The sequence below is a fragment of the Mytilus galloprovincialis genome, chromosome 4, assembly GCF_965363235.1.
Source record: "Mytilus galloprovincialis chromosome 4, xbMytGall1.hap1.1, whole genome shotgun sequence".
In the NCBI taxonomy this organism is placed as follows: domain Eukaryota; kingdom Metazoa; phylum Mollusca; class Bivalvia; order Mytilida; family Mytilidae; genus Mytilus; species Mytilus galloprovincialis.
In genome coordinates, this window is record NC_134841.1 from 77,707,002 (window position 1) to 77,719,260 (window position 12,259).

Below are 12,259 nucleotides of genomic sequence, written 5' to 3' on the forward strand. Positions count from 1 at the left end.
TTTGGTGACTACTTCGAATGCATCTATCCCATTGAACTAGAGATAAAGGATACAACAGATACAGTTAAGTCGGCCTCATATCTTGACTTACATCTAGAAATTGACAATGAGGGTCGCCTGAAAACAAAACTTTACGACAAAAGAGATGATTTCAGCTTTCCAATTGTGAACTTTCCATTTCTAAGTAGCAACATTCCAGCAGCACCTGCATACGGTGTATATATCTCCCAATTGATACGATATTCCCGTGCTTGCATTTCCTATCATGATTTTCTTGATAGAGGGTTGTTGCTCACAAGGAAGCTATTAAATCAAGAGTTCCAAATGGAGAAGTTGAAATCATCTCTTCGTAAATTTTACGGACGCCATCACGAGTTGGTTGACCGTTATGGAATAACCGTTTCACAAATGATATCGGATATGTTCCTTACGTCGTAACTACAATCCCCTTCCCTTTCATAAATGTGACTTACCGAATTAGACTATTTACCGGATTTGTTATCTCATAAGCAACACGACGGTCGCCACATGTGGTGCAGGATCTGTTTACCCTTCCGGAGCACCTGAGATCACCCCTAGTTTTTGGTGGGGTTCGTGTTGTTTATTTTTTATTTTTCTATGTTGTGTCATGTGTACTATTGTTTGTCTGTTTGTCCTTTTCATTTTTAGCCATGGTGTTGTCAGTTTATTTTCGATTTATGAATTTGACTGTCCCTCTGGTATCTTTTGTCCCTCTTTTACATTGATAAATTTCTGGAAATGTTCATGGACAGTATGTATAGAATTTTATAATCAATGCTTTATATAAGGACCGAAAAACATAAAACGATTTTCAGCCAATTTCCTGAATGAAAAAATGATTTCAAAGAAGTATTTCTTAGTCATGTTAGTAATTCTTTGACTGATTGCCCTATATTTCAATTCTTTGAAAAGTCTGCTATTATGTACATTACAAACTCGTTCATCGTTGGTTAAACATCAATGTCTCCCTTTTTCAATAGCAAGATTGTGTGTACTTAATCTTATTTTACACAGAGATGACCTTTCTAATCTATTACTTAAAACATCAACATAAGAACTACGCTGATTTGAATTATAAAAGTGTTTCTTACAAAATTATGCAATAAACCAGAGACATATGTCTCTGAATAAAATGATAAATTATTAACGTCTTTAACGATTAGAGTTTATTTCAGTAGAGAGACGTGATGAGTTTGCTATTACTGATAATGACCATTTGGCCTACATACCTTGTTACTAACTCACAAAATGAACTAGCAATAAATTTGGAACATGCTGAAAATCATGAAGAAATACAATGACCTGCCGAATGCAATGGGACAGTTACGGCTGGGGAGTGTCATGTACGTGCCATGATTTTTTTTTAAAGTTTGACTAATTAAACAAAAAAACTTTTAAAATGCCATATACAACAACGCTTCCATAAAGCACGAAAAGTAAATAAGGCAATCTATGACTCTAATCGATAAAGATAACAGGCCACCAGTTACCAACAATAAAGGAAATGAAGCCCTGAAACAATTACTTTTACAACCAAAATGGCATGGATATCATATATCAGTGATTCTTTTTACAAATCTATAGTTTAATCATAGATCTATATGAAAATTATTTTCTTATATTAGAAAATCATTTTTTAATATCAAAAAAGAAAAACACTAGTTCTTAATATTAGAAAATGAATTTCTAATATTAGAAAATGAATTTCAAATATTAGAAAATGAATTTCAAATATTAGAAAATGAAATTCAAATATTATAAAATCATTTATCAGTAATATTAGAAATTGCTTTTTTAATATTAGAAATTGCTTTTTTTATATTAGAAATTGCTTTTTTAATATAATAAATTCCTTTCTTAATATTAGAAATTCCTTTTTTAATATTACAAATAATTCGAAAGTATTTTCTTATATTAGAAATTCATTTTCTAATATTAATAAATGATTTTTTAATCTTAATAATCCCTTACAAGTTCACAGTGTAAATTTTAAATGGCCGTATAATATCGTGAATCCCCAACTGTAACAAAGGATCGCAAACAAATTCACAGTGCACACTTTACATGGTATAATATCGTGAATCTCCTACTGTAACTAAAGATCTCTAACAAATCCACAGTGCACACTTTCCATGGTATAATATCGTGAATTTACTATAATAACTAGGGATCTCAAATAAATTCACAGTTAACACTAAAGTTACATGGTATAAAATCGTGAATTTCCAATAATAACTATAGTATCTCTAACAACTTAACTGTGCACACTTTACATGGTATAATATCGTGAATCTCCAACTGTAACAAAGGATCGCAAACAAATTCACAGTGCACACTTTACATGGTATAATATCGTGAATCTCCAACTGTAACAAAGGATCTCAAACAAAGTCACAGTGCAAACTTTACATGGTATACTATCGTGAATTTCCTATAATAACTAAGTATCTCTAACAACTTAACTAATGAATTCACAGTGTACACTTTACATGGTATCATATCATGAATCTGCTACAATAACTAGGGATTTCTAACAAATTCACAGTGCATACTTTACATGGTATGATATCGTGAATCTCCAACTGTAACATAGGATCTCAAACTAATTTTCAGTGCACACTTTAAATGGAATAATATTGTGAATCTTCAACTGTAACAACGGATCTATAACAAATTCACAGTGCACACTTTACATGGTATAATATCGCGAATCTCCTATAATAACTAGGGATCTCAAACAAATTCACAGTTATCACTTTCCTGGTATAAAATCGTGGATATCCTACTGTAACTTAATAAGAATCCCTATCAAATTCACAGTGCAAACTTAACATGGTATAATATCAAGAATCTTCTACTATAACTCTACTATAACTAAGGATCTCTAACAAATTTACAGTGCAGACTTTACATGGTATAATATCGTGAATATCCTGCTATAATTAAGGATCTCTAACTTATTTACAGTGCAAAATTTACATGGTATAGTATCGTAAATCCACAAATGTAACAAAGGATCACTTAAAACTTCACAGTGTAAATTTTACATGGTATAATATCGTGAATCTCCAACTGTAACAAAGGACCTCTTACAAATTCACAGTGCACACTTTACATGGTATAATATTGTGAATCTTCTACTATAACTCTACTGTAACTAAGGATCTCTAGCAAATTCACAGTGCATACTTTACATGGTATAATATCGTGAATATCCTGCTATAATTAAGGATCTCTAACTTATTTACAGTTCACATTTTACATGGTATAATATCGCGAATCTCCAACTGTAACAACGGATTTGTAACAAATTCACAGTGCACCCTTTACATGGTATAATATCGCGAATCTTCAACAATAACTAAGGATCTCAAACAATTCACAGTTAACACTTTACATGCTACGTATTATCGTGAATCTCTATTTGTAACAAAGGATCTCTAACAAGTTGACAGTGCACACTTTACATGTTATAAAATCATGAGTCTCCTACAATAACAACGGATCTCTAACAAATTCACAATGCATACTTTACAGGGTATGATATCGTGAATCTCCAACTGTAACAAAAAGGTTCTTACTAGTTCACAGTGCAAACTTTGCATGATATAATATTGTGAATCTCCATTTGTAGCAAAAGATCTCTAACAAGTTGACAGTGCACACTTTACATGGTATAATATCGTGAATCTTTAACTGTAACAACAGATCTCTAACAAATTCACAATGCACACTTTACATGGTATAATATCATGAATCTCCTACAATAAATAAGGTTCTCTAACAAATTCACAGTTCACACTTTACATGGTATAATATCGTGAATCTCCAACTGTAACAACGGATCTCTAACAAATCCACACTGCACCCTTTACATGGTATAATATCATTAATCTTCTGCTGTAACAAAGGATCTCTAACAAGTTAACAGTGCACCCTTTCCATGGTATAATATCATGAATCTCCTACAATAACTAAGGATTTCTAACAAATTCACAGTGCACACTTTACAGGGTATGATATCGTGAATCTCAAACTGTAACAAAGGATCTCTAACTAGTTCAAAGTGCAAACTTTGCATGATATAATATCGTGAATCTCCATTTGTAACAAACGATCTCTAACAAGTTGACAGTGCACACTTTACATGGTATAATATCGTGAATCTTTAACTGTAACAACACATCTCTAAACAATTCACGGTGCACACTTTACATGGTATAATATCGTGAATCTCCTACTGTAACTAAGATCTACTACTTTAACTATGGATCTCTAATGAATTCACAGTGCACACTTTACATGGTATGATATCGTGAATCTCCAACTGTAACAAAGGAACTCAAACTAGTTCACAGTGCAAACTGTAACAACACATCTCTAAAAAATTCACGGTGCACACTTTACATGGTATAATATCGTGAATCTCCTACTGTAACTAAGATCTCCTACTTTAACTATGGATCTCTAATGAATTCACAGTGCACACTTTACATGATATAATATCGGGAATCTCCATTTGTAACAACAGATCTCTAACGAATCCACACTGCACCCTTTGCATGGTATAATATCTTTAATCTTCTGCTGTAACAAAGGATCTCTAACAAGTTAACAGTGCACACTTTATATGGCATAATATCATGAATCTCCTACAATAACTAAGGATTTCTAACAAATTCACAGTTCACACTTTACATGATATAATATCGGGAATCTCCATTTGTAACAACGGATCTCTAACGAATTCACAGTGCACCCTTTATATGATATAATATCATGAATCTCCAACTGTAACTTATAATCTCTAACAAGTTTACAATTTACTTTCCATGGTATAATATTGTGAATCTTTTACAGTAACTAAGGATCTCTAACATAATCGCAGTTTACTTTCCATGGTATTATATCGTGAATCTCCAACAATAACTAAGGATCTCTAACAAATTCACAGTTCACACTTTCCCTGGTACAATAATGTGAATCTCCTACAATAACTAAGGTTCTCTAACAAATTAACAATTCACAGTTCACTTAACATGTAATAATATCGTGAATCTCCTACTATAACTAAAAATCTCTAACAAATTCACAGTTCACTTTCCATGGTATACATAATATCGTGAATCTCCTACAATAACTAAGGATTTCTAACCAATTCACAGTTCACTTTCCATGGTATAATATTGTGAATCTCTTACAATAACTAAGGGTCTCTAACATATTCAGTTAACTTTCCATGGTATAATATCGTGAATCTCCTATTATGACTCAGGATCACTAACAAATTCACAATTCACAGTTCACTTAACATGTAATAATATCGTGAATCTCCTACAATAAATAAGGATCTCTAACATAATCGCAGTTCACTTTCCATGGTATAATATTGTGAATATCTTACAATTACTAAGGTCTCTAACATATTCACAGTTAACTTTCCATGGTATAATATCGTGAATCTCCTACTGTAACTAAGGATCTCTGACAGATTCACAATGCAAACTTTACATGGTATAATATCGTGAATATCCTACATTAACTATGGATCTCTTATGAATTCACAGTGCACACTTTACATGGTATGATATCGTGAATCTCCAACTGTAACAAAGGATCTCAAACTAGTTCACAGTGCAAACTTTGCATGGTATAATATCGTGAATCTCCATTTGTAACAACGGATCTCTAACGAATTCACAGTGCACCCTTTACATGGTATAATATCATGAATCTCCAACTGTAACTTATAATCTCTAACAAATTCACAGTGCACACTTTCCATGGTATAAAATCGTTAATCTCCTACAATAACTAAGGATCTCTAACATAATCGCAGTTTACTTTTCATGGTATTATATCTTGAATATCCTACTGTAGCTTATAATCTCTAAAAAATTCACAATGCACACTTTACATGGTATTATATCCTGAATCTCCTACAATAACTAAGGATCTCTAACACAATCGCAGTTTACTTTCCATGGTATTATATCGTGAATCTCCTAAAATAACTAATGATCTCTAATAAATTCACAGTGCAAACTTTCCCTGGTACAATAATGTGAATCTCCTACAATAAATAAGGATCTCTAACAAATTCACAATTCACAGTTCACTTAACATGTAATAATATCGTGAATCTCCTACTATAATTAAGGATCTCTTTCAAATTCACAGTTAACACTTTTCATGGTATAATATCGTGATAACCCAACTGTAACAACGGATCTCTAACAAATTCACAGTTCACTTAACATGTAATAATATCGTGAATCTCCTACAATAACTATGGATCTCTAACCAATTCACAGTTTACTTTCCATGGTATAATATCGTGAATCTCTTACAATAACTAAGGATCTCCAACATAATCGCAGTTTACTTTCCATGGTATAATATCGTGAATATCCTACTATAACTTAAGGATCTTTAACATAATCACAGTTCACTTTCCATGGTATTATCTCGTGAATCCCCTACAACAACTTAGTTTCTCTAACAAATTCACAGTTCACTTTACATGGTATTATATCGTGAATCTCCTACTGTAACAAAGGATCTCTAACAAATTCACAATGCAAACTTTACATGGTATAATATCGTGAATATCTAACTGTAACAAAGGATCTCTAACTTTATAACTTATAACTTCATAACTCGTAACTTCATAACTCAGAATATCTAACAAATTCAAAATGCTCACTTTACATGGTATAGTATCGTGAATCTCAAACTGTAATAAAGGATCTCTAACAAATTCACAGTGCGCACTTTACATGGTATAATATCGTGTGTATCCTATTATGACTTAGGATCTCTAACAATTTTACAGTGTACAATTTACATGGTATAATATGGTATTATATGGTGTATCACCTACTGTAACTTAGGTTCTCAAACAAAGATGCACACAGGCGATCTCTAGAAAGTTCACAGTGCAAACTTTACATTTAATAAATAGAATCGATAATTTGCAATCTGTAACTAAGGATGCACTGCACATAGGCGATCTCTAACAAGTTCACAGTGAAAACTGGACATGATATGAATAGTAACTTTAGTTTGAATTTGTAACTAAGGATGCACATATGCGATCGCTAACAAGTTCACACTGAAAACTTGAGAATAAATATAAAACTTAACGATAGTTTCAATCTGTAACTGAGGATGCACATAGGCGATCTCTAACAAGTTCACAGTGAAAACTTCACACAATAAAAATAGTAACGATAGTTTCAATCTGTAACTAAGGATGCTCATAGGCGATCTCTAACAAGTTCACAGTGAAAACTTTACAAAATACAAATAGTAACGATAGTTTCAATCTGTAACTAATGATGCACTCAGGCGATCTCTAACAAGTTCACAGTGAAAACTGTACATAATATGAATATTATACGATAGTTTCAATCTGTAACTAAGGATGCACATAGGCGATCTCTAACAAGTTCACAGTGAAAACTGTACATAATATAAATAGAAACGATAGTTTCAATCTGTAACTAAGGATGCACATAGGCGATCTCTAACAAGTTCACAGTGAAAACTTTACAAAATATAAATAATAACGATAGTTTCAATCTGTAACTGAGGATGCACATAGGCGATCTCTAACAAATTCACAGTGAAAACGTTACAAAATAAAAATAGTAACGATAGTTTCAATCTGTAACTAAGGATGCACATAGGCAATCTATAACAAGTTCACAGTGAAAACTGTACATAATATGAATAGTCACGATAGTTTCAATCTGTAACTAAGGATGCACATAGGCAATCTCTAACAAGTTCACAGTGAAAACTGTGCATCATATGAATATTGACGATAGTTTCACCCTGAAACTAAGGATGCATATAGGCAATCTCTAACAAGTTCACAGTGAAAACTTTACATAATATGAATAGTAACGATAGTTTCAATCTGTAACTAAGGATGCACATAGGCAATCTCGAACAAGTTCACAGTGAAAACTGTGCATCATATGAATATTAACGATAGTTTCACCCTGAAACTAAGGATGATTATAGGCGATCTCTTACAAGTTCATAATATGAATAGTTACAATAGTTTCAATCTGGAACTACGGATGCACCTAGGCGATCTCTAACAAGTTCACAGTGAAAACTTTACAAAATATTAATAGTAACGATAGTTTCAATCTGTAACTCAGGATGCACACAGGCGATCTCTAACAAGTTCACAGTAAAAACTGTACATAATATGAATAGTAACGATAGTTTCAATCTGTAACTAAGGATGCACATAGGCGATCTCTAACAACTTCACAGTGAAAACTTTACAAAATATAAATAGAAATGTACATAGACGATCTCTAACAAGTTCACAGTGAAAACTGTGCATCATATGAATATTAACGATAGTTTCAATCTGTAACTAAGGATGCACATAGGCGATCTCTAACAAGTTCACAGTGAAAACTTTACAAAATATAAATAGAAACGATAGTTTCAATCTGTAACTAAGGATGCACATAGGCGATCTCTAACAAGTTCACAGTGAAAACTTTACAAAATATAAATAGAAACGATAGTTTCAATCTGTAACTAAGGATGCACATAGGCGATCTCTAACAAGTTCACAGTGAAAACTTTACAAAATATAAATAGAAACGATAGTTTCAATCTGTAACTAAGGATGCACATAGGCGATCTCTAACAAGTTCACAGTGAAAACATTACATAGTATGAATAGTAACGAGAGTTTCAATCTGTAACTAAGGATGCACATAGGCGATCTCTAACAAGTTCACAGTGAAAACTTTACAAAATATAAATAGAAACGATAGTTTCAATCTGTAACTAAGGATGCACATAGGCGATCTCTAACAAGTTCACAGTGAAAACTTTACATAGTATGAATAGTAACGATAGTTTCAATCTGTAACTAAGGATGCACATAGGCAATCTCTAATAAGTTCACAGTGAAAACTGTGCATCATATGAATATTGACGATAGTTTCACCCTGAAACTTAGGATGCATATAGGCGATCTCTAACAAGTTAACAGTGAAAACTTTACATAATATGAATAGTAACGATAGTTTCAATCTGTAACTAAGGATGCACATAGGCAATCTCTAACAAGTTCACAGTGAAAACTGTGCATCATATGAATATTGACGATAGTTTCACCCTGAAACTAAGAATGCATATAGGCAATCTCTAACAAGTTCACAGTGAAAACTTTACATAATATGAATAGTAACGATAGTTTCAATCTGTAACTAAGGATGCACATAGGCAATCTCGAACAAGTTCACAGTGAAAACTGTGCATCATATGAATATTAACGATAGTTTCACCCTGAAACTAAGGATGATTATAGGCGATCTCTTACAAGTTCATAATATGAATAGTTACAATAGTTTCAATCTGGAACTACGGATGCACCTAGGCGATCTCTAACAAGTTCACAGTGAAAACTTTACAAAATATAAATAGTAACGATAGTTTCAATCTGTAACTCAGGATGCACACAGGCGATCTCTAACAAGTTCACAGTAAAAACTGTACATAATATGAATAGTAACGATAGTTTCAATCTGTAACTAAGGATGCACATAGGCGATCTCTAACAAGTTCACAGTGAAAACTTTACAAAAATAAATAGAAACGATAGTTTCAATCTGTAACTAAGGATGCACATAGGCGATCTCTAACAAGTTCACAGTGAAAACTTTACAAAATATAAATAGAAACGATAGTTTCAATCTGTAACTAAGGATGCACATAGGCGATCTCTAACAAGTTCACAGTGAAAACATTACATAGTATGAATAGTAACGAGAGTTTCAATCTGTAACTAAGGATGTACATAGACGATCTCTAACAAGTTCACAGTGAAAACTGTGCATCATATGAATATTAACGATAGTTTCAATCTGTAACTAAGGATGCACATATGCGATCTCTAACAAGTTCACAGTGAAAACTTTACAAAATATAAATAGAAACGATAGTTTCAATCTGTAACTAAGGATGCACATAGGCGATCTCTAACAAGTTCACAGTGAAAACTTTACAAAATATAAATAGAAACGATAGTTTCAATCTGTAACTAAGGATGCACATAGGCGATCTCTAACAAGTTCACAGTGAAAACTTTACATAGTATGAATAGTAACGATAGTTTCAATCTGTAACTAAGGATGCACATAGGCAATCTCTAATAAGTTCACAGTGAAAACTGTGCATCATATGAATATTGACGATAGTTTCACCCTGAAACTAAGGATGCATATAGGCGATCTCTAACAAGTTAACAGTGAAAACTTTACATAATATGAATAGTAACGATAGTTTCAATCTGTAACTAAGGATGCACATAGGCGATCTCTAACAAGTTCACAGTGAAAACTGTGCATCATATGAATATTGACGATAGTTTCACCCTGAAACTAAGGATGCATATAGGCAATCTTTAACAAGTTCACAGTGAAAACTTTACATAATATGAATAGTAACGATAGTTTCAATCTGTAACTAAGGATGCACATAGGCAATCTCGAACAAGTTCACAGTGAAAACTGTGCATCATATGAATATTAACGATAGTTTCACCCTGAAACTAAGGATGATTATAGGCGATCTCTTACAAGTTCATAATATGAATAGTTACAATAGTTTCAATCTGTAACTAAGGATGCACCTAGGCGATCTCTTACAAGTTCACAGTGAAAACTTTACAAAATATAAATAGTAACGATAGTTTCAATCTGTAACTCAGGATGTACACAGGCGATCTCTAACAAGTTCACAGTAAAAACTGTACATAATATGAATAGTAACGATAGTTTCAATCTGTAACTAAGGATGCACATAGGCGATCTCTAACAAGTTCAGAGTGAAAACTGTGCATCATATGAATATTAACGATAGTTTCACCCTGAAACTAAGGATGCATATAGGCAATTTCTAACAAGTTCACAGTGAAAACTTTACAAAATATAAATAATAACGATAGTTTCAATCTGTAACTAAGGATGCACATAGGCGATCTCTAACAAGTTCACAGTGAAAACTGTACAAAATATAAATAGAAACGATAGTTTCAATCTGTAACTAAGGATGCACATAGGCAATCTCTAACAAGTTCACAGTGAAAACTGTACAAAATATAAATAGAAACGATAGTTTCAATCTGTAACTAAGGATGCACATAGGCGATCTCTAACAAGTTCACAGTGAAAACTTTACAAAACATAAATAGAAACGATAGTTTCAATCTGTAACTAAGGATGCACATAGGCGATCTCTAACAAGTTCACAGTGAAAACTGTGCATCATATGAATAGTAACGATAGTTTCACCCTGAAACTAAGGATGCATATAGGCAATCTCTAACAAGTTCACAGTGAAAACTTTACAAAATATAAATAATAACGATAGTTTCAATCTGTAACTAAGGATGCACATAGGCGATCTCTAACAAGTTCACAGTGAAAACTGTACAAAATATAAATAGAAACGATAGTTTCAATCTGTAACTAAGGATGCACATAGGCAATCTCTAACAAGTTCACAGTGAAAACTGTGCATCATATGAATATTAACGATAGTTTCACCCTGAAACTAAGGATGCACATAGGCGATCTCTAACAAGTTCACAGTGAAAACTGTACATAATATGAATAGTAACGATAGTTTCAATCTGTAACTAAGGATGCACATAGGCGATCTCTAACAAGTTCACAGTGAAAACTTTACAAAATATAAATAGAAACGATAGTTTCAATCTGTAACTAAGGATGCACATAGGCGATCTCTAACAAGTTCACAGTGAAAACATTACATAGTATGAATAGTAACGAGAGTTTCAATCTGTAACTAAGGATGCACATAGGCGATCTCTAACAAGTTCACAGTGAAAACTTTACAAAATATAAATAGAAACGATAGTTTCAATCTGTAACTAAGGATGCACATAGGCGATCTCTAACAAGTTCACAGTAAAAACTTTACATAGTATGAATAGTAACGATAGTTTCAATCTGTAACTAAGGATGCACATAGGCAATCTCTAATAAGTTCACAGTGAAAACTGTGCATCATATGAATATTGACGATAGTTTCACCCTGAAACTTAGGATGCATATAGGCGATCTCTAACAAGTTAACAGTGAAAACTTTACATAATATGAATAGTAACGATAGTTTCAATCTGTAACTAAGGATGCACATAGGCAATCTCTAACAAGTTCACAGTGAAAACTGT

The 12,259-nt window shown here is 32.6% G+C and overlaps 1 protein-coding gene across 3 annotated transcripts in view; it reads right to left on the reverse strand.

Annotated features, from left to right (window-relative positions):
- The window catches only part of LOC143073002 (TELO2-interacting protein 2-like), a 30,563-nt gene that overhangs the window by 8,255 nt on the left and 10,049 nt on the right, over positions 1-12,259 (reverse strand). Inside the window, exon 1 of one of the 3 annotated variants that reach the window (XM_076248208.1) lies at positions 1,251-1,367. The exons of 1 other annotated variant lie outside the window; for it this stretch is intronic. The gene's annotated coding sequence lies outside the window, so the exon portion shown is untranslated. Of the gene's footprint in view, positions 1-1,234; positions 1,368-12,259 lie in introns of those variants that run through there. One more of the 3 variants, XM_076248210.1, reaches the window with a different exon arrangement.